This window comes from Callorhinus ursinus, unplaced genomic scaffold (genome assembly GCF_003265705.2).
Source record: "Callorhinus ursinus isolate GAN/ISIS: 27379988/994484 unplaced genomic scaffold, GSC_fseal_2.0 scaffold12, whole genome shotgun sequence".
In the NCBI taxonomy this organism is placed as follows: Eukaryota; Metazoa; Chordata; class Mammalia; order Carnivora; family Otariidae; genus Callorhinus; species Callorhinus ursinus.
The window spans coordinates 62697619-62723203 of record NW_027397074.1 but is presented as its reverse complement, the minus strand read 5'-3'; the positions used below and the strand labels follow the sequence as shown (position 1 = coordinate 62723203).

The 25585-nt window shown below is 37.8% G+C and overlaps 1 long non-coding RNA gene across 1 annotated transcript in view; it reads left to right on the top strand.

Annotated features, from left to right (window-relative positions):
• The window catches only part of LOC141373814 (uncharacterized), a 41033-nt gene extending 16497 nt beyond the window's left edge, over positions 1–24536 (top strand). The window contains exons 2-4 of the long non-coding RNA XR_012380136.1: positions 5137–5290; positions 19483–19565; positions 24440–24536. This is a non-coding gene — a long non-coding RNA (uncharacterized lncRNA). The remainder of the gene's footprint in view (positions 1–5136; positions 5291–19482; positions 19566–24439) is intronic.
• Positions 24537–25585: the final 1049 nt, after the last annotated feature.

Below are 25585 nucleotides of genomic sequence, written 5' to 3'. Positions count from 1 at the left end.
TAGTGCAGACTCCACAGGTTAAAGCTAAGAGTTCCACAAGACTGTCCCCCCCACTACCGAAGCCACTTGAAAGTTCAGACCTCTGGTACTTCTGACCAACTGACTATAAATCAGGGGTTCCCACACCCCGCCTTCTTGGGTTTGATAATTTGCTAGAACAGTTCACAGAACTCAAGAAAGTACTTTACTATTACCCGCTTATTAAAAAGGATATAACCTAGGAGCAACCAAATGGAAGATAAGTATAGAGCAAGCTGTGGGGAAGGGGCGTGGAGTTTCTATGTCATCTCCTGGCATGGCACCTTTTCAGCACTTCCATATGTCCCAACTACCCAGAAGCTCTCCAAACCACTTAATTTAGGATTTTTATAGAGGTTGCATTATATAGGCACGATTGATTAAATGATTGGCTATTGGTAATTAAGTAAACCTCTAGCCCCTCTCCTTTCCCTGGAGCTAAAGAGTTGGGGTTGAAAATTCCAACCTTCTAATCACACAGTTGGTTCCTTTGGCAACCAGTCTCCATTTTGCAAGAATCACCTCATTAGCATAAATTCAGGTATCATTAAGCAGGGCTTATCGTAAGTAACAAAAATGCCCCTCTCATCTTTATCACTCAGGAAATTCTAAGGGTTTGGGGAGCTTTTGCCATGAACAGGGGACAGAGATCAAATATATATTTCTTACTGTGTCACAGATTGTTAAAAAAATAAACAAAAGAAGGCATGGCTTGGATATTAAAGGAACATATAATTTAATGGCAAAAGATGGGATGGAAGGAGAGGAGATGACCTACATGAAACTATTGGAAACAATTTAGAATCTAGAAGGAGCTTACTCTTTAAATTAATATATACATACATTAAAATTTATGTGTCAAAGTTAATTTATTTACTTTAAAACTATATTTAGGGGCACATGGCTGGCTCAATCAGTAGAGCATGTGACTCTTGATGTTGGGGTCATGAGTTCAAGCACCATGTTGGGTGTAGAGATAACTTAAAAATAAAATCTTTAAAAAAATAAAGTTATATTTAATACAGTCCTTAAAAAACATGCAAAAAGTCTTTTTTTCCTGATACTGAAAAATTAATCAGTAAATTTGACTGCCTTTTTTTAGTACCTAAAATGCAATCTGTTAGTTTGTGGGTGGAACTTGTTATTATTTTATTGTGTCATGCACTGACCAGCTGTTAATTTATATTAAGCCAGGTATATTTGTTTAAAAAGAGCAAATTACTCAAAAAATGATCAGAAATATTCCCTACTTGTTCCAGTGAAATTCTATCCTAGTCTTTCTGTTAATTGCCCCCTGGCTTTGTACACACCGACAGATGGATTTCATGGCCAAAAGGAAAAATTCACTCATTCTAAAGGCAATTTTAGTAGAAATTCTCAAAGAAAAAAAGGCATAAAAGTAGTATTTGAAGGCAAAATCATATGACATGTATACATTGCTCTTTGTGAGTCAAACATAAATATTTAAAAAGTGTATAGAGTATAGATAGAAATGAATACAAAGCACTTGGTATTAAGTAGGAAAAGACAAATTTTTAAATTGATAACTTACCTATAATTCTCTGCTTTTTAGCTATTTTATATTCTCTTGGTTCTTAGGTTTGTTATTCTATTAAAAATACAGTTGGCTTGAGCTACATATTTTTATCAAGTTTCTTGTTCTGTGTTTGAGGAAAAGGGTACCCTTTGTGCAATCCAACATTTTTACATTAAAGGATGACTAATCATGTCCTCTTCTTGTTCACACGTTTCACTAGGCGGATGAAATGTTTTGCAAATTTAGAACATATGCACCATCTGGTTTTGGTGTGCATAATTCATACACTGAAAGGCAGTGGAATTACATGATTAAAGGGAACAAATTTGGAGCCAGATAGACCTTCATTTGTCACAAACTATGAATATGGGTGAATTATTGACCATGTTGGTCTTTAGTTTCCTCATCTGTAAAATGAGGACACCAATGCTTATTTACAAAGTTGTGATATGGATTAAATGAAATAAGTAGAATAAGGTGTTAGCTTAAAAACACGACATACATCTTTTAGAATTGAACATAAACTAGCAATTGGCAAAGTTTTTACTTATGTGTAAAGAAAATGTAATCATTAATTCTGTTAAAAAATAAAGATGACAGTTTAGGTGATAAACAAACTTTATTTAACATTTCATGAAGCTGGTAGTCTCCTTTTGAAGAAGTGCAAAATGAGGCCATTGGCAAGAAGCTTTTATAGGATAAAGAATAAAGAACAAGGAAGAGGAAAAGCAGGAAAATAACTGATTGGGGCCACACAGTCAACCTTGTTTGTGATGTGGCATCCTGAGAGGAGTGGCTTCCTCTTAGGCCTAGAAAGTTATCTCAACAAATCAAAATCTGTCCTTATGGAAAGAGAATTTTTTTCCTAGTCTAAATCTCTCATGACTTGTTACTAGTTCATATAATGACCAGTAAAGGAAAATGTGCTGTGGGATACATGGGGAATGTCAGTATGATTTTGGAGACAAAGATCTAAGGAAATATAGAGGCATTTAAACCAAAAATGAAAAATTGTTTGAAAATGTACTTACTTTACCAAATATTTGAAGATGTAGACACCACACTAATAGAAAGTCCTTGTATTCTGCCCTTTTAAACTGTAGAAGCCAGAAATGGAGCTCTCTGAGAGTAAAAAATGATAAGTTCAATGTTCAGAAAATTTTGTAGTTTTGTGTGTTTATTTTAAAGGGATTGTTTTCATATAATGAATTCCTGTTCCCGTTTTGAGATGTGCTTGTGGTCCCAGGGCCCTCTTTCTAATTTGGGATTCTGGATAAGTCAGTGATTATGCCCAACACTTCAATTATTAAGGACCCTTCTTTTCTGAAGAACATAACAGTACTACTGATTTGAGGGCCATCTTTTGTATGTTTTTGTTTATTTTTTAAAGATTTTATTTATTTATTAGAGAGAGAGAGAGTGCAAGCAAGCACGAACAGGGGGAGTGGCAGAGGGAGAGGCAGAGGGAGAAGGAGAAGCAGGCTCCGTGCTGAGCAGGGAGCTTGATTCAGGACTCACTCCCAGGACCCTGGGATCATGACTGGAGCCAAAGGCCCGTGGCTTAACGGCTGAGCCACCCAGGTGCCCCATCTTTTGCATGTTAAATGATTCTGCCTACCATGATCTTCATAGATCTCCCAGACAAAATATCCCTGTAGGCTGCATGGAAGGTATAAATTGGGCTGGGCAAAAGACATTGAGTGATTTCCTCAGGATTTGCAGCTATGTTATTAGCTACAGCTATGTAGACCAGCACCATCTCATAATATACAATGTAAGCCACATATGTAATTCCAAATTTTCTAGCAGCCATCTTTTTAAAACTAAAAACAATTGGAATTAATTTTAATATATTTTATTTAACATGACATATCTAAAATATCATTTCAACATGTAATCAATATAAAAAGTGTATTGAGGTATCTTTATTCTTTTTTCATATGACATTCTCAAAATCTGGTGTGTATTTTATATTCATATGGTACGTCAACCTGAACTAGCCACAGTTCAAGTGCTAAATAGCCTCTTGTGGCGATTGCCTTCCATATTGGTATGACCAATCTGACTTAAGGAAAAATGTGTTTGTTTGTTTGTTTTTTAGATTTTTATTTATTTGACAGAGAGAGACACAGCAAGAGAGGGAACACAAGCAAGGGGAGTGGGAGAGGGAGACGCAGGCTTCCCACTGAGCAGGGAGCCCGATGTGGGGCTCCATCCCAGGACCCTGGGGTCATGACCTGAGCCCAAGGCAGACTCTTTTAACGACTGAGCCACCCAGGCGCCCTAGGAAAATGTGGTTTCACACGAAAAGATATTCTCATTCTGAAACTCATGGTTGGTGATGACTCTTATTTTCAAACAACTTTCCAAAATATACAGACTGGGCAAAGGATACTTAATCTAGCACGTAATATTTTAGCTCCTTAAAATTCAAATTTGACCACCTAGAGATTCATAGCATTAGGACCAAATATCGAATATCAATGTAATTTCCAATTGAAATTTATCAGAAAGGAAAATTGATAACCTAGGCTGGAGAAGACTCCAGAAGGGAGCATAGCTGTCTTTAAATATCTTAAGAAGTCTCAGAAGACAACCAACACGAATGCTCTTTGTTCAAAAGAAACTAATATTTTAATTTTTTTTAAAGATTTTATTTATTTGAGAGAGAGCACAGAGGGAGAGGGAGAAGCAGACTCCTTGTTGAGCATAGAGCCATCCAAATGGGGCTCAATCCCAGGACCCTGAGATCTTGACCTGAGCTGAAGGCAGACACTTAACTGACTGAGGCACCCAGGTGCCCCTAAAAGAAACTAATATTTTAAATGTATATTGAGAACTCCTTTGTTTTCATTTAAATCTAATGGCAGAATCTTACAGTCTGCTGACAACTGACTTCTGTTTACATCCTGAGGGGAAGTTCTCAAAGTACCCAATTCCCTTATTCTGTAATTGTAATTCTTGTGTCTCAGTCTTCTTCTGGAAAAAGCCCCCCACCTAAATGTTAGGAAGTCATTAAGAATTCATCTCTATTCAATCTTTCAAATCTCTGCCAAGATTGCCAACAGAGTGCCAAATGGCTCTTAGCTGTTTGTAGATCTGAGCTGAGCTGAACAGGCAGGCTTACACTAAGTCTTTATTTCACTCAGATTCTGAGTGATCTGACTACCCATCAGATTTAATTTTGATGGCTTTTATTGGCTTCATTAGTGAAAACAGCGGGAAAAATGAATAATAACTATGAAAAATGTCTATAGTGGAATCATATTACTACTAACATGGATATTTCATTTCTCAATGGTTGTCCTTGTCACAATTTGCAACTTAATGTCAGTTGGGTATTGAATTTTTCAACAAATACATTTCCCTCTTTTGTGTGAAATTGTACAATTAAAATTATATGGGAGCATATAACATTAAATAGGACAATTTGGGGTAGTTTTATTACTTCATCATTAAGAAGGTGCGTGACATCAGGGTGAGGAAAATTGGACATAGTTTGTGTTTTAGCACAATATAGACAATTGACATTAAGATATACTAAGGGATGCTTTTCATTATAGGCAATCTGTGTTTTCCAGGGTTTTGAAGAATTATACCTATGAACATGTGTTATTCAAAATATAACTCTGAAATCGTTCCTTCTGCCCTGTAAAAACAAGTCATTATAGTCAAGCAGTGTTTGCCCTGTGAATTTATCAAGCCACACGCACCTTAATGACCGATGACCTAAAGGTAAGTGACAGTTCACCTTGTGGAGCTATTTAGAGAAAAAAAGACACAGCTTACTACAAGCATTACCTAATTTCCTTTTAATTTCTGTTAAGTCTCAGCATAAAAATAACTTGAATAAATGCCCAAAGGGTCATAGTTATAGATGACATATGCTAAACATTTTTACATTTGAGGACTATGGAAAGGAATACAGTATCCAGATAACTATGAAGATATCTTGTATATTAGGAGAGTATCTTTCATTGAATATTTATATACTTCTTTTGAACGGCCCTTTTCATTTTATATGTCAAAATAAAAAAAATGAAATATTTCTCTTCATCATATTATATCCTAGAAATTGGATATTAAGTGTTCTGAATATACTGAAGAAGAGATTTGAAAAATGGAACAGCTAGTTTGAAGTTACCCTTTTTTGTGGTTCTTTATAAAAAGAAAAAAATAAGTCATTGGATATAAAAGACAAAGCCATTTAAAGCACTCAACCAAAAAATGGAAATAAAAACATGAATATGTATATATATATATGTGTATATATATATATATGGGAAAAGTCTATGTATATGTTATATATATATTTTATATATATATATGTGCATCTGTGTGTATATGTGTATGTATCTCTATCTGTATTCTGTATATGTATATTCCTCCCCTCCTCTAAAATAGCACAAATGATGCATCATGGCCCAAGTTGAGCACTTTATATTTTGTAAGGTCACTTTTTATGTAGATTGCTTAGAAATTACTGTTTGCCTGTCTTGTGGGACTTCCATGAAATCAGCATTCAGCAAGCCCGGCTTCCTGGCAAACAACGGAACATTCAGCTCATATGTGAGGAAAGAGACCTCTCCAATGAGAAGGGAGGGCAGCGAGTGGGAAAAGTGGCAACCCTCGTACAAAGGAGTAAAGAACGGTGATTCATAAGGAGGGTGGGAGAACGCCGCCTGCCCCCATGCCTGCCACAGTATAGATTCCACAACTGGCACTTACTTGGCAGATAATCCACCAGGGCACTGACCTTGGCAGCTTTACAGAGGTAACCTTTATGTGAAGAGGAACTGTTCTTCAACAATGTCTCCAATATGCTTGCCACAAAAATTCTTTTTTTTTCCCTAAGAAAAAGGGGGACATGCATGGAAAAGCATATTTTATTTTTCCATTCCCCCTTTACCCCTGGTTGCAGAGGCAACTTTCATGGCTCATTGCGGACAATTTCTTATATGCCCTATGTGTTCGTCATAGTCCTTAAGTTCGTGTAAATGACATTTAATTATAGGACACAATGACAATGGCTCTTATTAGTTCACTGCATTTTCCTTCCAATTCAGGGCCATAGAATAACTAGTTCTCTCTAGTAACCTTTTGTGCGAGTAATTCTGTTAGGCAGTCTCATTCCCAATGGGGCAGCCTCTACCTAGAATGTTGCTTTCTCTCCTAGTGTCCCTTCTTTCACCCGCATGCCACATTATAAAAGTGGCCTTGATGGTGGCCTTCTTGCTTCCATTTATATGTCTATGAATTGCCTGTAACTTGTTATTCTCAGTACCCCTGTACTGACATTCGGAGGTGCCAAAATATATCTGGTACCTGTGTTTGAGAAATGAAGCCCTGTTTCAGAGAGCCGGAGGTAACGTCATACTCTCGCAATTAGAAGCATTAATGCAGTAGGAGAAAACAAAAATGAAAATCTAACCTTGTCTTTTGATGATTATAGAAATACCAGGAACAGTTCCAACACTGGAGGAAAAAAAATATTTGAAGAGTTTACACGCCTGTGCATGCATAGTATAGCAGGCTACCAGCTGAGACTGGTGGTGAGCCCATTCAGAAATTTCAAGTCATAGTTCCTTTGGGAATAATGTGCCTTTGTGCCTGCTAGCTCTAAGTCAGAAAGGGCTTTTTCCCTTACAGCTGGCATCAGGCTTCGTGATGAATCACTTACCTCTTTATATTTTTGCTCTTCTTATTTTGTTGGAGATTACTGGCCATGATTGATGGATGGCTCCATGCAACTGACTGGTAAAAGCAGAAAATAGCTGCTCTAGAGTAAAACAACAGGAAGAAAAATGCAGTATTATACTTCTGCCTTAGGTTTGCAGCTAAATTAGTCAGTTACGCTTGCCCAGGAGGTGAAATTTAATTTCCTATTTCGCCCTTCAGATATTATTGTCTTTACTCATCATGGCCAGATCATGCCATAAATCAAGGAAAATAGTTTCCAGTAAACTAGCAAATACCTTTAAGCTAGACTAAATATGACTCCATTTTGAAAGGGTGTTTTGAAGTATAAAGCAAAATTATTATATATGTCCACTTCCTATATATTCATATAACATTGTATACTTTTTATTTTTAGTATTTATCATAGTTTTAGTCAGCTACTTAGTCATTTGCTTATCAACAGTCTTTCATATAAATGAAGCCCTGAGAGGGTAGGGACAAAGCCATCTTGTTCATTACTTATCCCCATCACCTAGCACATGTGAGGTGCTCAATAAACATTTCAAACCATTGGATGAATAACTAATACAGGGATGTATAATGTAAAGTCTCACTATATTATATATTTCATCATGAAAAATCAGCCATATTTATACATTTCTATGAAAATACGAGGAAAAGGAAAGCGTTACAAGAGAGGAAGAAACTGATACAGAAGTTTGGAGGAGGAGAAATTTACCTTAGTGACTCAAAGGAGGGGAGATTAGAATAGGCTACAAGGCAGGGAATGGTGTTTGAAGTGGGACTTGAAAATAGGACAGCAAAGTGAAAAGTGGAGGGGCTGAGAAGCATGGATGGATGATTTTAGGTAGAACAAATTGTTTGAAGCAGAGGGCTGATTTATGGAAGTTGTTGGAAATCATGCTGGAAAAGAGATCCTAATCAGCTGACCCACGAGCTTGTCAGAAGCTTCGTATAACAAACCAGAGGATTAGATTCTGTGTAGTCAGAAAGGGAGCCGGTAAGGCTTTTCAGTGAGAAATACCATGATCAGAGTGAGGCATTGGGAAGATCAATCTGAGAGCAATAGGAAAGATTTGTGGTGTGAAGAGGGAAGTAAAGGGTCGAATTAGAATGCTTTAGTTAAATTCCAGAATGTAGATTCAAAGAGTATGGTAGTGGAGGAGCATTTGCATTTGGGAGAGTAATGACTTGGAGGTTTTAAAACATTAGTTAATTGGGCAGTAATGGTGCTGCTACCAGAAACATGGAAAACCATGTGATGAACAAGTTTAGATGACAAGATGATGAATTTAGTCTTAATCATGGTTAGTTAGAGGCACTGAGAGGCCATTTGTTTAGAAGTTTGACAATGCAACTGGCATTTCAGAGTTTAAAATCTTGGGAGAGCAATGCAAGATAATGGGTAATACAAATAGGTGGAGCAGTGAATGGATCCAGTGGATTGGAGGTGAGGTCATTGGAGATAAGAAGATGAAGTTTTTTAGTGCTGAGTAGTCTAGGGATAAAAGGTAAGCTAGAGGGGGAGGAGCAAGATGGCAGAGGAGTAGAGACCTAGATTTCGTCTGGTCTCAGGAATTCAGCTGAATAGGAATCAAACCATTCTGAACACCTACGAACTCAACAGGAGATCGAAGAAGAGAGTAGCAACAGCTCTCTGAACAGAAAAGCGACCACTTCCTGGAAGGTAGGGACATGCGGAGGAGTGAATCTGAGGCGATATTCGGGAGGATAGACGGCGGGGGAGGGGGCCTCCGTCGGCCACTTCTGGCAAGTGATAGAGCCACGGAGCACAAAATCGGAACTTTTAGAACTTGGCTCCGCCGAGGGACGTCGCGCCAGTGGCTAAGCGGGGGGTGGAACCCTTGCGGGACAGTGTGGACTCAGGACCCTCAGGGTCACAGAGAGACCGGGGGTGCCTGAGTGCGGCAGAGCTGCCAGGTATCGGAGCGGGGAAGCCGGCTGCAGAGACTGAGCCGAGGCGCAGGCTCTCAGCTCGGGGTTTCCATAAACCGTGATCCACTGCATAGTCGGGCCACTGCTCCTCCAGCAGGGACCCAACAAGCGGCAGATCCGGGGAGGCTCCCCCCCCTCCCCCGGGAGGAGTGGCGTGGGAGCGCACCGCAGGGATCTGCTGGGTTTGGAGACTCCACACAGGGTCGGGTGCCAGAGATAGAAACACTCGGTCACAGGCCTGGTGAGCACGAGGTGCGGCCAGAGACCGGGGAGACGGGAGTGAGTGACTGCTTTTCTCTAGGGGCGCAGTGAGGAGTGAGGCCCCAAGTTCTCGGCTCCTCCGGGGCAGAGATTGGGAGGCCACCATTTTCACTCTTGTCCTCCAAAGCTGTACGGAAAGCTTGCAGGGAACAAAAGCTCCTGAGAGCAAACCAGAGCAGATTACTTAGCCAGGACCCGCAAGGGCGGGGCAATTCCGCCTCCGGCAAAGACATTTGGGAACCATGGCAACAGGCCCCTCCTCCAGAGGATCAGCAAGAACAGCCAGCCAAGACCAAGTTTACCGATCAATGAGAACGGGAGAACTCCAGCACTAGGGGAATACTGCACATAGAATCCATGACTTTTTTACCATGATTCTTTAGTCTTCCAAAGTTAATTTTTTAACTGTCTTTTTTTTTTAATTTTTCTTTTTCCCTTTTTCAACCAACATCTTAACAATCCCTTTTTTAAAAAAAATTTTATTTTTCATTTTTAGAGTCATATTCCATCCCTTCATAGTAGTTACCCTTATTTTTGGCATATATATGTAAGTTGTTCTCTCTTTAAAATTTTGAGATACAGTTTCTTCTAACATATCAAAATACACCCTAAATCTCTAGTGTATGGCTTTGTTCTACTCTCCTGCCTGATCACATTATCTCCCTTTTTTTTCTTTTTTTTTTAAATCCTCTTCTTTCTTTCTTTGAAACAACTTATCAATTCTTTTTATAAAATTTTTTATAATTTTCATCTTTACAGTCATATTCCATCCCTTCATCGTATCAACCCTTATTTTTGTACATATATGTTTTTTTTTTCTTTAAAATTTTGGGAGGCATTTTCTTCTAACAGACCAAAATACACCCAAAACCTAGTGTGTGGCATGATCTATGCACCAGCCTGATCATATTTGATCATAGTCTTTTTTTTGTTTTATTCTGTTTTTGTTTATCTTTTTCTTTTTCTTTTTTCTTTCCCTTTCTTTCCCCCCAGCTTCAGGTCTTTTCTGATTTGTTTAGAGTATATTTTCTGGGGACGTTGTTACCCTGTTAGCATTTTGTTCTCTCATTCATCTATTCTCCTCTGGACAAAATGACAAGATGGAAAAAAATCACCTGAACAAAAAGAACAAGAGGTAGTATCGACTGCCAGGGACCTACTCAATACAGACGTTAGTACGATGTCGGACCTAGAGTTCAGAATCATGACTTTAAAGATACTAGCTGGGCTTGAAAAAAGTATGGAAATTATTAGAGAAACGCTTTCTGGAGAAATAAAAGAACTAAAATCTAACCAAGTCGAAATCAAAAAGGCTATTAATGAGGTGCAATCAAAAATGGGGGCACTAACTGCTAGGATAAATGAGACAGAAGAGAGAATCAGTGATATAGAAGACCAAATGATGGAAAATAAAGAAGCTGAGAAAAAGAGAGATACACAACTACTGGATCATGAGGGCAGAATTCGAGAGATAAGTGATACCATAAGACAAAACAACATTAGAATAATTGGGATCCCAGAAGAAAAAGAAGGAGAGAGAGGGGCCGAAGGTATATTGGAGCAAATTATAGCAGAGAACTTCCCTAATGTGGGGAAGGAAACAGGCATCAAAATCCAGGAGGCACAGAGAACCCATCTCAAAATCAATAAAAATAGGTCAGCACTCCCACATCTAATAGTAAAACTTACGAGTCTCAGAGACAAAGAAAAAATCTTGAAAGCAGCTCGGGAGAAGAGATATGTAACCTACATTGGTAGAAACATTAGATTGGCAACAGACCTATCCACAGAGACCTGGCAGGCCAGAAAGGACTGACATGATACCTTCAGAGCACTAAACGAGAAAATTATGCAGCCAAGAATACTATATCCAGCTAGGCTGTTTGAAAATAGAAGGAGAGATAAAAAGCTTCCAGGACAAACAAAAACTCAAGGAATTTGCAAACTCGAAACCAGCCCTGCAAGAAATATTGAAAGGGGCCCTCTAAGCAGAGAGAGAGCCTAAAAGCAATATAGACCAGAAAGGAACACAGACAATATACAGTAACAGTCACCTTACAGACAATACAAAGGCACTAAATTCATATCTTTCAATAGTTACCCTGAATATAAATGGGCTAAATGCCCCAATCAAAAGACACAGGCTATCAAATTGGATTAAAAACCAAGATCCATCGATACGCTGTCTGCAAGAGACTCATTTTAGACCCAAAGAAACCCCCAGATTGAAAGTGAGGGGGTGGAAAACCATTTACCATGCTAATGGGAAAGCTGGGGTGGCAATCCTTATATTAGACAAATTAGATTTTAAAACAAAGACTGTAATAAGAGATGAGGAAGGACGCTATATCCTACTTAAAGGGTCTATCCAACAAGAAGATCCAACAATTGTAAATATCTATGCACCTAACATGGGAGCAGCCAATTATATAAGGCAATTAATAACAAAAGCAAAGAAACACATGGATAACAATATAATAATAGTGGGGTACTTTAACACCCCCCTCACTGAAATGGACAGATCATCTAAGCAAAAGATCAACAAGGAAATAAAGACTTTAAATGACACACTGGACCAAATGGACTTCATAGACATATTCAGAACATTCCATCCCAAAGCAACGGAATACACATTCTTCTCTAGTGCCCATGGAACATTCTCCAGAATAGATCATATCCTAGGTCACAAATCAGGTCTCAACTGGTACCAAAAGATTGGGATTATTCCCTGCATATTTTCAGACCACAATGCTTTGAAACTAGAACTCAATCACAAGAGGAAAGTCAGAAAGAACTCAAATCCATGGAGGCTAAAGAGCATCCTACTAAAGAATGAATGGGTCAACCAGGAAATTAAAGAAGAATTTAAAAAATTCATGGAAACCAATGAAAATGAAAACACAACTGTTCAAAATCTTTGGGATGCAGCAAAGGCAGTCCTGAGAGGAAAGTATATAGCAATACAAGCCTTTCTCAAGAAACAAAAAAGGTCTCCAATACACAACCTAACCCTACACCTAAAGGAGCTAGAGAAAAAACAGCAAATAAAGCCTAAACCCAGCAGGAGAAGAGACATAATAAAGATCAGAGCAGAAATCAATGAAATAGAAACCAAAAGAACAGTAGAACAGATCAACGAAACTAGGAGCTTGTTCTTTGAAGGAATTAACAAGATTGATAAACCCCTGGCCAGACTTATCAAAAAGAAAAGAGAAATGACCCAAATCAACAAAATCGTGAATGAAAGAGGAGAGATCACAACCAACACTAAAGAAATACAAACAATTATAAGCACCATATTATGAGCAACTCTATGCCAGCAAATTAGATAACCTGGAAGAAATGGATGCATTCCTAGAGATGTATCAACTACCAAAACTGAACCAGGAAGAAATAAAAAACGTGAACAGACCTATAACCACTAAGAGAATTGAAGCAGTCATCAAAAGTCTCCCAACAAACAAAAGCCCGGGGCCAAGCGGCTTCCCAGGGGAATTCTACCAAACATGTAAAGAAGAATTAATACCTATTCTTCTGAAACTGTTCCAAAAAATAGAAATGGAAGGAAAACTTCCAAACTCATTTTATGAGGCCACCATTACCTTGATCCCCAAACCAAAGACCCCATCAAAAAGGAGAATTACAGACCAATATCCTTGATGAACGTGGATGCAAAAATTCTCACCAAAATACGAGCCAGTAGGATCCAACAGTACATTAAAAGGATTATTCACCACGATCAAGTGGGATTTATCCCTGGGCTGCAAGGATGGTTCAACATCCACAAATCAATCAACATGATACAATACCTTAACAAAAGAAAGAACAAGAACCATATGATCCTCTCAATAGATGCAGAAAAAGTATTTGACAAAGTATAGCATCCTTTCTTGATCAAACCTCTTCAGAGCATAGGGATAGAGGGTACATACATACATAGCCATCTATGAAAAACCCACAGTGAATATCATTCTCAATGGGGAAAAACTGAGAGCTTTCCCCCTAAGGTCAGGAATGCAGCAGGGATGTCCATTCTCACCACTGCTATTCAACATATGTTAGAAGTCCTAGCCACAGCAATCAGACAACAAAAAGAAATAAAAGGCATCCAAATTGGCAAAGAGGAAGTTAACCTCTCACTCTTTTTTTTTTTGCAGATGATATGATACTTTATGTGGAAAACCCAAAAGACTCCACCCCAAAACTGCTAGAGCTCATACAGGAATTCAGTAAAGTGGCAGGGTATAAAATCAATGCACAGAAATCAGTGGCATTCCTGTACACCAACAACAAGACAGAAAAGAGAAATTAAGGAGTAGATCGCATTTACAATTGCACCCAAAAGCATAAGATACCTAGGAATAAATCTAACCAAAGAGGCAAAGAATGTGTACTCAGAAAACTATAAAATACTCATGAAAGAAATTGAGGAAGACACAAAGAAATGGAAAAACGTTCCATGCTCATGGATTGGAAGAACAAATATTGTGAAGATGTCAATGCTACCTAGAGCAATCTACACATTCAATGCAATCCCCATCAAAATACCATCCACTTTTTTCAAAGAAATGGAATAAATAATCCTAAAATTTGTATGGAACCATACAATAGCCAGAGGAATGTTGAAAAAGAAAAGCAAAGCTGGCAGCATCACAATTCCAGACTTCCAGCTCTATTACAAAGCTGTCATCATCAAGACAGTATGGTACTGGCACAAAAACAGACACATCAATCAATGGAACAGAATCGAGAGCCCAGAAATGGACCCTCAACTCTATGGTCAGCTAATCTTCGACAAAGCGGGAAAGAATGTCCAATGGAAAAAAGACAGTCTCTTCAACAAATGGTGTTGGGAAAATTGGTCAGCCACATGCAGAAGAATGAAACTGGACCATTTCCTAACACCACACACAAAAATAGACTCCAAATGCTTGAAAGACCTAAATGTGAGACAGGAGTCCATCAAAATCCTAAAGGAGAACACAGGCAGCAACCTCTTCGACCTCAGCCACAGCAGCTTCTTCCTAGAAACATCGCCAAAGGCAAGGGAAACAAGGGCAAAAATGAACTATTGGGACTTCATCAAGATAAAAAGCTTTTGCACAGCAAAGGAAACAGTCCACAAAACCAAAAGACAACCGACAGAATGGGAGAGGATATTTACAAATGACATATCAGATAAAGGGCTAGTATCCAAAATCTATAAAGAACTTAAACTCAACACCCAAAGAACAAATGATCCAATCAAGAAATGGGCAGAAGACATGAACAGGCATTTTTCCAAAGAAGACATCCAGATGGCCAACAGACACATGAAAAAGTGCTCAACATCGCTTGGCATCAGGGAAATCCAAATCCAAACCTCATTGAGATACCACCTCACACCAGTCAGAATGGCTAAAATTAACAAGTCAGGAAATGACAGATGTTAGCCGGGATGCGGAGAAAGGGGAACCCTCCTACACCGTTGGTGGGAATGCAAGCTGGTGCAGCCACTCTGGAAAACAGTATGGAGGTTCCTCAAAAAGTTGAAAATAGAGCTACCATACGATCCAGCAATTGCACTACTGGGTATTTACCCCAAAGATACAAATGTAGTGATCCGAAGGGGTATGTGCACCCTGATGTTTATAGCAGCAATGTCCACAATAGCCAAACTGTGTAAAGAGCCAAGATGTCCATCAACAGATGAATAGATAAAGAAGATGTAATATATAGATACAATGGAATATTATGCAGCCATCAAAAGGAATGAGATCTTGCCATTTGTAATGATGTGGATGGAACTGGAGGGTGTTATGCTGAGCGAAATAAGTCAATCAGAGAAAGACATGTATCATATGACCTCACTGATACGAGGAATTCTTAATCTCAGGAAACAAACTGAGGGTTGCTGGAGTGGTGGGGTTGGGAGGGATGGGGTGACTGGATGATAGACATTGGGTAGGGTATCTGCTATGGTGAACACCGTGAATTGTGGAAGACTGTTGAATCACAGGTCTGTACTTCTGAAACAAATAATGCAATATATGTTAAGAAAAAAAAAAAGAAGATAGGAGGGGAAGAATGAAGGGGGGGGAATCAGAGGGGGAGACGAACCATGAGAGAGGATGGACTCTGAGAAACAAACTGAGGGTTCTAGAGGGGAGGGGGGGTGGGAGGATGGGTTAGCCTGGTGATGGGTATTAAAGAGGGACGTTCTGCATGGAGCACTGGGTGTTATGCACAAACAATGAATCATGGAACACTACATCAAAAACTTATGATGTATGGTGATTAACATAACAATAAAAAATTTTAAAAAAAAAAGGTAAGCTAGAAGAAAAGACAGATAAAGGAGAATTCCTTACTTGTCTCCCAGATCCTAGAATCTGCTTCTAGCTATTTATCCAAACTATGGCAGGAAATATATAAATGAGATATAATCAAGCACTAAATATTTACTGGGACTTCACCATACACAAAGAATGGTAATGGGCTCTGAAGGGATAGAAGAAAGTATAATTCATAATTTCCTCTCATAAGTTTATAATCTAGTTAGCTATTCAATCTAATATCATTTATTTAGTTACTGATTATTTATAAACATGAAATAAACACCTATGTTGTCCTAGGTATAACTACTTTTCTCTCCATTCAAAAGTCTGTTGTCCAGGCCATTTATTTCAGTTATTTCAACTATTTCTTTTAAAAATGTGGTGTCAAATCCTTTTTCCTACTCCCATTCTCCCTCTAATTTATCAATGTTGCCTTTAAAGTGTGATGTAAAAATTGTATGCAGAGGCAAGCTGATAAACAAAGGTTAAAGTATGGCTATTATTTCTGGTGGTAGAATTCCTTAGATCAGGACATTATCTTTTTATTAATGCACGCAAAAACTGCTTTTTTTGCCATTTTATGAAATTATATATATAACTTATTTTAATTATACATTTTATGATCATTATGGAAAAGTAGGAAATAAAGATAAGAAAAAAAAAGAAGAAAAAGGTAATACAGAATTCCATACCCTCAAATTCCAATTTTTAGATACAGAGGAGTCACTTTGCCATTTAACTCAGATATTTGTTAGCTTCTATGTCCAGCAGCTTCAGGACTGTGGGGCTGAGGTTCTTATTCTTTTAGAAGATACTGAGAGTCCTGCCTGGCACCTCCCACTGCCCCTTCTCAGTCCTTCAGCTGCTACTTGTGCCTTTCCTTTTACTTTGCCCCAGGTCTTCGATCTCAGCCCGTCTCTCAGATCTAGGCTGCTGCCACAGTCTGCACTGACCAGCTGCTCAGGGATCATCGTACGGGCACTGCTTGCTCTCGTACCGGGGCGTTTCCCTACGTTGAAGAAATTTTCAGCAACCTTTCCATGGGGTCCATTGGCAGTTGCTCTTTTTCCATTAGGGTTTAGGACCACTGCCATTCTTTTCTAGAGTGTTGAGTGGATTTTCTCCGTACATCATATGCTACCCTATGGCTGTCTTATGGTGAGGCCCAAGCCATGAGAAAGTGTTCCTAGGGAACAACTAGCTGCACTCATTGCCATTGCACAGGGAGCTTCAATGCCTGCTTTATCACTCCTTTTGTCATTTCTAATTAATACCAATTTGAAACCCAAATCATCCTTCCAGGAGACATTGACCTTGAGTTTCTACTCTGATCACTTTCTTGCCTCAGGGTCTTCCCATTGCACTTTGTCTCCACTCCAGGAAAGTTGCTAGTGGCAGGGGCTCTGAAGGCCATATTGACATTTCTGTTTTACCCCCTTAATGGAGAAATGTCTACCTCATTGGAGTTCCAGATGACTCTGCTCCCTCCCTTATCTGGTGGGAAGGGCTGGTCAGACGGCACACCAGTGTCCTTGATAGTAAACCCTAGATGTTGGTTTACCCCACCATATCATTAGAATACTTAGGGTGGTAAGAACCTGAAAGCCACATTCAGATAGGCAAAGCCAAATATGAATTTATCAGGAATTTACCAGCTGAAAATTCTAGAGTGGGAGAAAAACTGATTCCAGGTAGAGCTATATTCAGGGACTCACATGACAACTTCCAGCTTCCAGGGTCTGGATTCTCTCTGCATATCTAAACAAAAGCAATCTATAAGCTTTAATCTCTTAAGACTTTTTTGAAATCCCGTTTCCGCACCATGTCATTTTAGTTACCCAATCCAGATTCTGTGTTATCTATAGATTCCATCAGCAGTCTTCAATATCCTCAAGCAAGTTTCTGATAAAAATCCTGGACAATGCAAAACTAAGACAAAGGCTTGTTATAGTCTATTAAGGTCTTCTTATATGTTGATATCAAATTATTAGAACTGGAGAGTCTTTGAATTTTAGAGTAGGAAATAAGCTCAGAATTAAAAAGCCCAAGTGCTTATTTTTTTTTTAACCAGTTAGGAAGCAGACCCAGATTTAGTAATGTTTACAAGGTCACACAGTTAGAACAATAAAGATGCATAATACTACTCTTATTTTTCTCTCTACTCTCCAGTTGTTTTATCCAAAATTATATCGTTGGAGGATTCATCACACACTTCATTGAAATCAAGCAACTTTATGTCAATGACATTTTCCTTTCGACACATCAGCAGAAACGAAGTCAGTATGACATGCCTTATTTTCTAGTGTACTTACAGTAGGTGTTCAATTTATTGATTCAACCTACATTTTCTCACTATGCTGTGAATATAATTAAAGCTCTCTGGTATATATACTCTCTTTCCTAGCTTGAAGATCATTCTCCTTTATGAGTACTGGAAATAAAGTTAAGTTGGATGGGACCTTGGTGTCCAATACCTTTTCACCTGTTGATGAGGCAGGAAATTGTGCCATGGAGAGATGAAATGACTTGCCCAAAGAGTAATATTGAGTCAGTTGCCTTTTTTTTGTCACCTGTGAACATTACATCATATTGCCTGAGACTATTTCTCCTTCTTTTTATTTGGAACACATCTTTAAAGTTTTCTTTGTTGTCTGTAGAATTTTTGAGCCTCCTGTTGTTCAGTGAGGACTGAGAATTAGTCAGTATGAATTCTTTTTTTTTTAGAGAGAGAGAGAGTGCATATGGGGGAGAGGGGGCAGAAGGACAGAGGTAGAAGGAGAGGGAGAGAGAGAATATTAAGCAGGCTCCATGCCCAGCACAGAGACACACAGGGCTCAATCCATGACCCTGTAATCATGACCTGAGTCAAAATCGAGAGTCAGACACTTAATCTAGCGAGCCACCCAGGTGCCCCAGTATGAACTCTTTTTGTTCTGGCTTCTTTTTCTTAGCATAATTTATTTCTTATAATATTTTCAATCATCGCATTACTGTTTATTGTCTGTATATGCCATCATATCTGTTTGCCTCTGTTTAGACTTCAAGTTCTTCAAGGCATGCCATACTTGTCATTTATCCCTAGAACCTAGCATAGTACCTGTCATACAGAAGACAATAATTATGGAAAGAAGGAAAGAAGGGAGATGTGGGGTGGTAAGTAGGCTCTCCCCCCTAAGCTGTTTGCCTTTTTGTCAATGAAACTTCTTCACTACCTTCTGCAGACTGTTTAATAATCCATTCGTAGTTGAAGGCTGTCAGTAGGACTGGCCCTGCATCAGAAGATGAAGCAGATGAGTTTCTTACTCCTTTTCATGGGCTCTGTAGTCTGTCCCCCCCTCATCCTCCTTCTCATCCCCTTGTCTGTAGGTTCCAGAAATCTACCTCAGTTTACTGTGGTATGTAAATGGTACATCCAACACTGGTTTCTCACTGTCCATGTCAGCAGTGGGGACCAGTGAGGGGACTTCTGGGGAGGCCTGAAGAGGATAGACAGCACCAAAGCACAGAAAGTCTTGCATTTGTGCATGTGAATTTCGGTAGGGGTGTGGATCACATACTCACATACAGGCACTTACCCAAGAGAAATAAACACATAGCTTCTTTCTCTTTCATTCTGGACTACTTCCGTGGAGTCTGAAGGATTATGGGGGCCTTTATTATTGAGAGCTAAATTGTATGATTCCTTCCATTTAGGTTTCTGAATTGCAAGCCACCGGGCTAGATTTTGCAGGACAGCACAGGCCTTGAGCAGAGATCAGCTTTGGCTTCAGGCTACAGTGAGTACAAGAACTGTTTTGATTAATGGGGTGAAAATCCTGTGATAGAATCTTCCCTCCTTCAGATCTATGACGTCTCTAAATCTTAGCCTGCGCAAATTTGGTATAGCCTGGATAAGTCCTCTTCCTCTATAATCTCTTCTCCCATGGGTTTTCAACACCTATTAAAGCCTTGTCTTTATTCTGGGACAGGTGGACAAAGAGAACCTTTAATAGGATTAGAAAAGAGAAGCAATTCCAATTGCCTCTTCCATCTCCTCTGTCCATGCTCCATGGTCTTCTGTTTTCACCCCTTTAACAGAGTCAAGACTGAGCTGGCACTAATTATTTACACTTTAGTGTCATTGAGTTTCATAGGCAAGCCCAAGCTTGCTGGGACAGCAGCCAGCTTACCCCCCAAGGGACACTGGTGCTGAAGGAATATGTGTAGCTGAAATGTCAGGCTATAGATTTCAGCAGTGCTGCCTCCAGTTCTTTATAATTGCAATAGATATAATAATTTATACAAGGACTAAATACATTTGTGAGCTACCCTAGAAATTTAAGCGCCACGTATAACATATTGTAGAAGTTCCCTTCTACTCTGCTTTGCTAAGAGTTGTTTGTTTGTTTTCCCAATCAGGAATGGATATTGCATTCTTTCAAATGCTTTTTCTGTCTATTGAGACAATCAGGTATTTTTTTCTCTTTTGGTTGTTGGTATGGGGAATAAGATTGATGGAGTTTTGAATATTAAATCAACCTTTCATTTCTGGAATAAACTCCATTTGGTCATCATGTAGTCTCTTTATATTTTGTTCTATTTGATTTGCTGGTATGTTGCTGAGGATTTTTGCATCTGTGTTCACGGGGAATACCTATGTGTGATTTCTTCTCTGGTGTTTTTGTCTAATTTTGGTATCAGAGTAATATTAGCTTTATTTAGAAGAGTTGGGAAGTATTCACTTCTTTGCAAGTTTCTGGAAGAGTTTGTGTAGAAGAGTAATTTTCCTTCAGTGTTTGGGAAGATTCACTGGTGAAGCCGTCTCTACCTGGAGTTTTCTTTGTGGGAAGATTTGTAACTATGAACTCAATTTCTTTAATAGACATAGGCTATTTGGGATATTCAAGCTTATTTTTGAATGAGCTTTGCTTTTGTCTCTTTCACATTATTTGTCCACTTATCCAAGTTGTTGAATATTTTTTAAAAAGATTTATTTTAGAGAGAGAGCACACAAGGGTGTGGGGGGAGGGGCAAAGGGAGAGGGAAAAAGAGAATTTCAAGCAGAGCGGAGTCCGTCGTGGGCTCGATCACCCTGAGGTCATGACCCGAGCTGAAACCGAAAGTTGGCCCTCAACTGAATGTGCCACGCAGGCGCCCCAGAAGTTGTTGAATTTAATGGCATAAACTTGTCCATAATATTCCTGGGCTCTCTTGTTAGCATCTTCAGAATGTGCGGTGACCTCACTTCTCTCATTCCTGATGTTGGTTATCGGTGTTATCTCACTTTTGTCCCATGTAATTCTGGCTGAAAGGTTGTCAGTTTCAGTGATCTCAAAAACCATCTCTTAATTTCATTGATTTTTCTCCTCAAATTTATGGATTTCCTCTCTGGTATTTATTATTTCCTTCCTTCTGTTTAGCTTGTTTTACTTGCTTTTCATTTCTAATTTTTTTAATTGGAAGCTGAGGTCATTGATTTGAGACTTTTTATCTTTTCTAATATAGCATTTGGAACTATAAATTTTCTTCTAAATACTGCTTTTACAGGCAGCCCACAAATTTTTATATGCTGTATTTTCATTTTAATCAGCTTAAAATTTCTAATTTCCCTTTTGGTTTCTTTTTGACCCGTGGGTTATTTAGAAGTATGTCTAATTTTCAAATATTTGAGAATTTTTTCTAGAGATCTCTCTGTTATTGATTTCTAATTTACTGCTATTATGGTCAGAAAACATATGACTTGAATTCTTTTGAATTTTGGGGGACATTTATTATAACCTAGAATATAGTCTACGTTGGTAAATATAATGTGTACATGTGATAAGAATATGTATTCCGTGGTTGGGTATCATGTTCTATGAATTTTAGTTGTGCCAACTTGGTTAATAATGTTAAGATTTTCTGTATCCTTACTGATCTTTTTTCTACTTGTTCTATCAATTATTGAGATAAGGTATTGAAATCTCCAACTACTGTTAGGTTTGTATCTATTTCTCTATGCAGTTCTGTCAGTTTTTGTTTAATGTAGTTTGAAGTTCTCTTATTGTACATATAAATGTCTAGGATTATTATGTCCTCTTGATGAATTGACCTATTTGAGATGATTTTCTTTATACCTGGCAATATTTTCTGTTTTGAAATCTGCTTTGATATTGATATAGCCATTCCAGTTTTTTTTGATAGTGTTAGCATGGTATATCTTTTATGATTCTCATACTCATAACCTATTTTTGTCCTTATATTCAAAGTGCATTTGTTATAGGCAACATATAGGTTTTTTGTTTTTTTTTTTTAATTTATCCAGTTGGAAAACCTCTGCCTATTAACCAGGGTGTTTAGACCACTTACATATTTTATGTTCATTAATGTGTTTTAGTTTAAATATATCATCTTACTACTTACTTTCTATTTGTCCCACCAGTTCTTTAGTCCATTTTCCAACATTCTCTGTCTTCTTTGGGATTAATTGAATACTTTTTTTGTGATTTAATTTTGTTTTATTTGTTGGCTTATTAGCTATGATTTTTTGTTCTATGATTTTAGTAGATGCTTTAGGGTCTATGTGTATATCTTCAGCTCATTATACTCTACCTTCAAATGGTATACCATTACATTAATAGCATAATAGGGCACCTGGGTAGCTCAGTTGGTTAGGTGTCTGCCTTTGGCTCTGGTCATGACCCACGGTCCTGGGATCAAGTTCTGCGTTGGGCTCCCTGTTCTACAGGGAGTCTACTTCTCCCTCTGCCCCTCCTCCCACTTGGTCTCCCAATCTCTCTCTCTCCCCCTCACTAATAAATAAATAAATAAAATCTTTAAAAAAATGAAATAAATAAAATCTTAAAAAAAGAACCTTATGTTAACATGCTTCCATTTCTTCTGTCCAACCTTTGAGCTAACACTGACATACATTTACTTTTATGTTATAAACCCCATAATACACAGTTTTTATTTTTGTTTAAATAATCACTATCATTTAAAGAGCTTTCCATAATAGGGGGAAAAATATCTCATTTTTTATCCATGAAGTTATGGTTTCTGGTGATCTTCATTCCTTGATATAGATTATGTTCCCTCCGATATCATTTTGTTCTGCCTGAAGGTCTTTCTTTAACATGTCTTGTAGTGCAGGTGTACTCATGATGAGTTCTTTATCCTTTTTATGTCTGGAAAAGTCTTTATTTTGCCTTTGTTCCTGAAAGGTATTATCTGAGTTTTTTCTTTCACTATAATAAAGATATTGCTCCACTGTCTTCTCACTTGCATTGTCTGATGATCTTTCGTTATCCTCATCTTTGTTCCTCTTACATAGTGTGTCATTTTTTTTTTCTCTGACTCCTTTTAAGTTTTTCTGTTTCTCACTGGTTTTGAACCATTTAATTACAATGCCTTGATGTCGTTTTCTTCATGCATATCATTCCTTGGGCTTATTGAGTTCTTCAATCTGTGGGATTTTAATTTTCATCAAATTTGGAATATCTTTAGACATTATTTCTTCAAAAAATTTTCAGTCCCTTTCTCCCTCTCTTCTCCTTCTATGACTCCAATTACATGTATTTTAGGCTGCTTAAAATTGTCCCACAGCTCACTGATGCTTTTTTTTTTTTTTTTTACCTTTTGCTTGATTCCTTTTTGCTCTATAAATTTCATGTTTGATAGTTTCTGTTGCCATGTCTTTAGTATATTAATCTTTCCTTCTGCCATTTATTCCATCTGGTGTTTTTTTAATTTCTACAAATTTGACTAGGGTTATATCTATCTTCCATGTCTGTACATAATTTTTTCAATACATGGAATACAAGTATAACTGTTTTATTGTTTCTGTTTGATAATTCTAACACATGTGGCAGTTCTGGGTTGGTTTTCCTAAATTAATTATTTCCTTTTTATAAGTCATATCTTCTTGCTTTTTTGCATGTCTAATAATTTTTGACTGGATGCCAGGCATTTCAACTTTACCTTCTTGGCCGTTAGATATGTTTGTATTTTTATAAATATTCTTGAGCTTTGTTCTGTGACATAGTTATTTTTTTTTTGAGAAATTGATTGTTTCAGGTGTTGCTTTTAAGATTTGTTAGGACCAGACCAGTGCTCATTCTTAGGCTAATCATTTCCCATCACTGAGGTAAAAACAAAACAAAATAAAACAACTGTGTAAATTCTACCAGTGTTTCTCAATTTTTGAAAATTCAGAGTTCAGTATAACTTCTTGATCAAGACTCTAGAAAAAGTGTCAGATGAAATAAGGCTAATGGCATCTCTTCATTCCCCGCCTCCCCCCCCACACACACTCCTTTGATGCTGTATGCAAAAAAACAGTGTGTAAGCAAATATCAAATACTTGCATAACAGTTTCATTTAAGGATTAAATAGCATGAGTAGAAGAGAAAGTCAAAGCTATTGTGAGTTTTAAGTGGGAAAACTTTGGAATATCAGAGATATCAGTAAATTGTGATGACTGCTGGCAAATATCAAAGGTTTCTGCAGACTGATATGGAGATTATTATGTAGTGGATGGGAGGATCAGGAGGGAGATCAGTTCAATTATTGACCTGTGCATCTTCATGATCTTTGAAACCCAGGGAGATATAAATATCTTAGGGGAGTATATAGAAAAATAATATCTAACCTCAACATTATAACTTATAAGAAAAATTACTTCTTTTTCTAGAAAGAAGAGAAATCTATGGCAGAATTGCTAGGATGGATTGGTTACAAGCTTGGAACCTATTTTTGGGTCAAAACTCTGGAACATATTCTAGGGAGGAGTAAGTGGTTCTTTGACCTAATGTACTACTAAAAGCTAAGTTTTATTTTTAGAGGTTGTTTGCTATCATATTAGGAGAAAAATCTCTTGAACTTTGGCTGGAGAAAATTGCAGAATTGAGAAGGAGCAATGCTTGTTGGACTATTTGGGGACCTTACCTCATGTATTTTCATGTTTTGAGCACTGATAAGCCTTTTATCATGGTCACTTCTGGCAATTGGACCCTAAGTTTAGAAGCATGGAGAAAGATGAGCCGTTCTGTGGCATATTCTTAATGACAGTTCAAAATGAGGATAAAAATGACTCCAGATAACTATAGTTTATAAATGATATCCCACAAATTGGTAACTGTAACAGTGATTCTCAAAACTGTGTTGCATGGAATCCTAGGAAGCTACTCTTAGTGCTTCCTGGGAGTGAGGGATGGGGTTAGAAAGATTTTCAGTTCAGTCCCTATGAGTTTACTCCAACTAGTAGACTATACCTTTATATATTTTAAAAATGGATATTCTGTGAAAGTTTTCATTTCAAAAAAAGTTTTGGCCTTTCCTGGGATTAATTTGAGAATTATTCTTTCAGAGTTAGAGAACTAAAATAAGCACTTGAACTAATTCCTAATTAATGGATTATTATGGAACCCTATAGCTCTTATATATCATCCAATACTGGTTGATACTAAAAAAGACAAGAAATAATTAGGATATAGATAAATATCAGTACTTTGAATTTATAGATTAAAAGAAATTACTCCATCATTCTGTAAATTCAAGATAATTCTTGAATTCTGTGTGCATTAATTTTGATTCTCAGCTTAACAAGAAAACAAAGATAAGAGCACACTTATTTCCCTGTTGGCTTTTACCAATTTAAATGTGTATGTCAAAATATTTCTGGACCACCAGCTAGTCCTGTTCTAGTTACTCATATAAAAAAGCTATATTGACTAGGAACAATCTAAAGATTCTTGGTCTACTTGAAGCACCTGATTATGTTTGGGAATATACTGATGATAAAAAGGAGAGACAATAAATCTAGAGAAGACATCATATG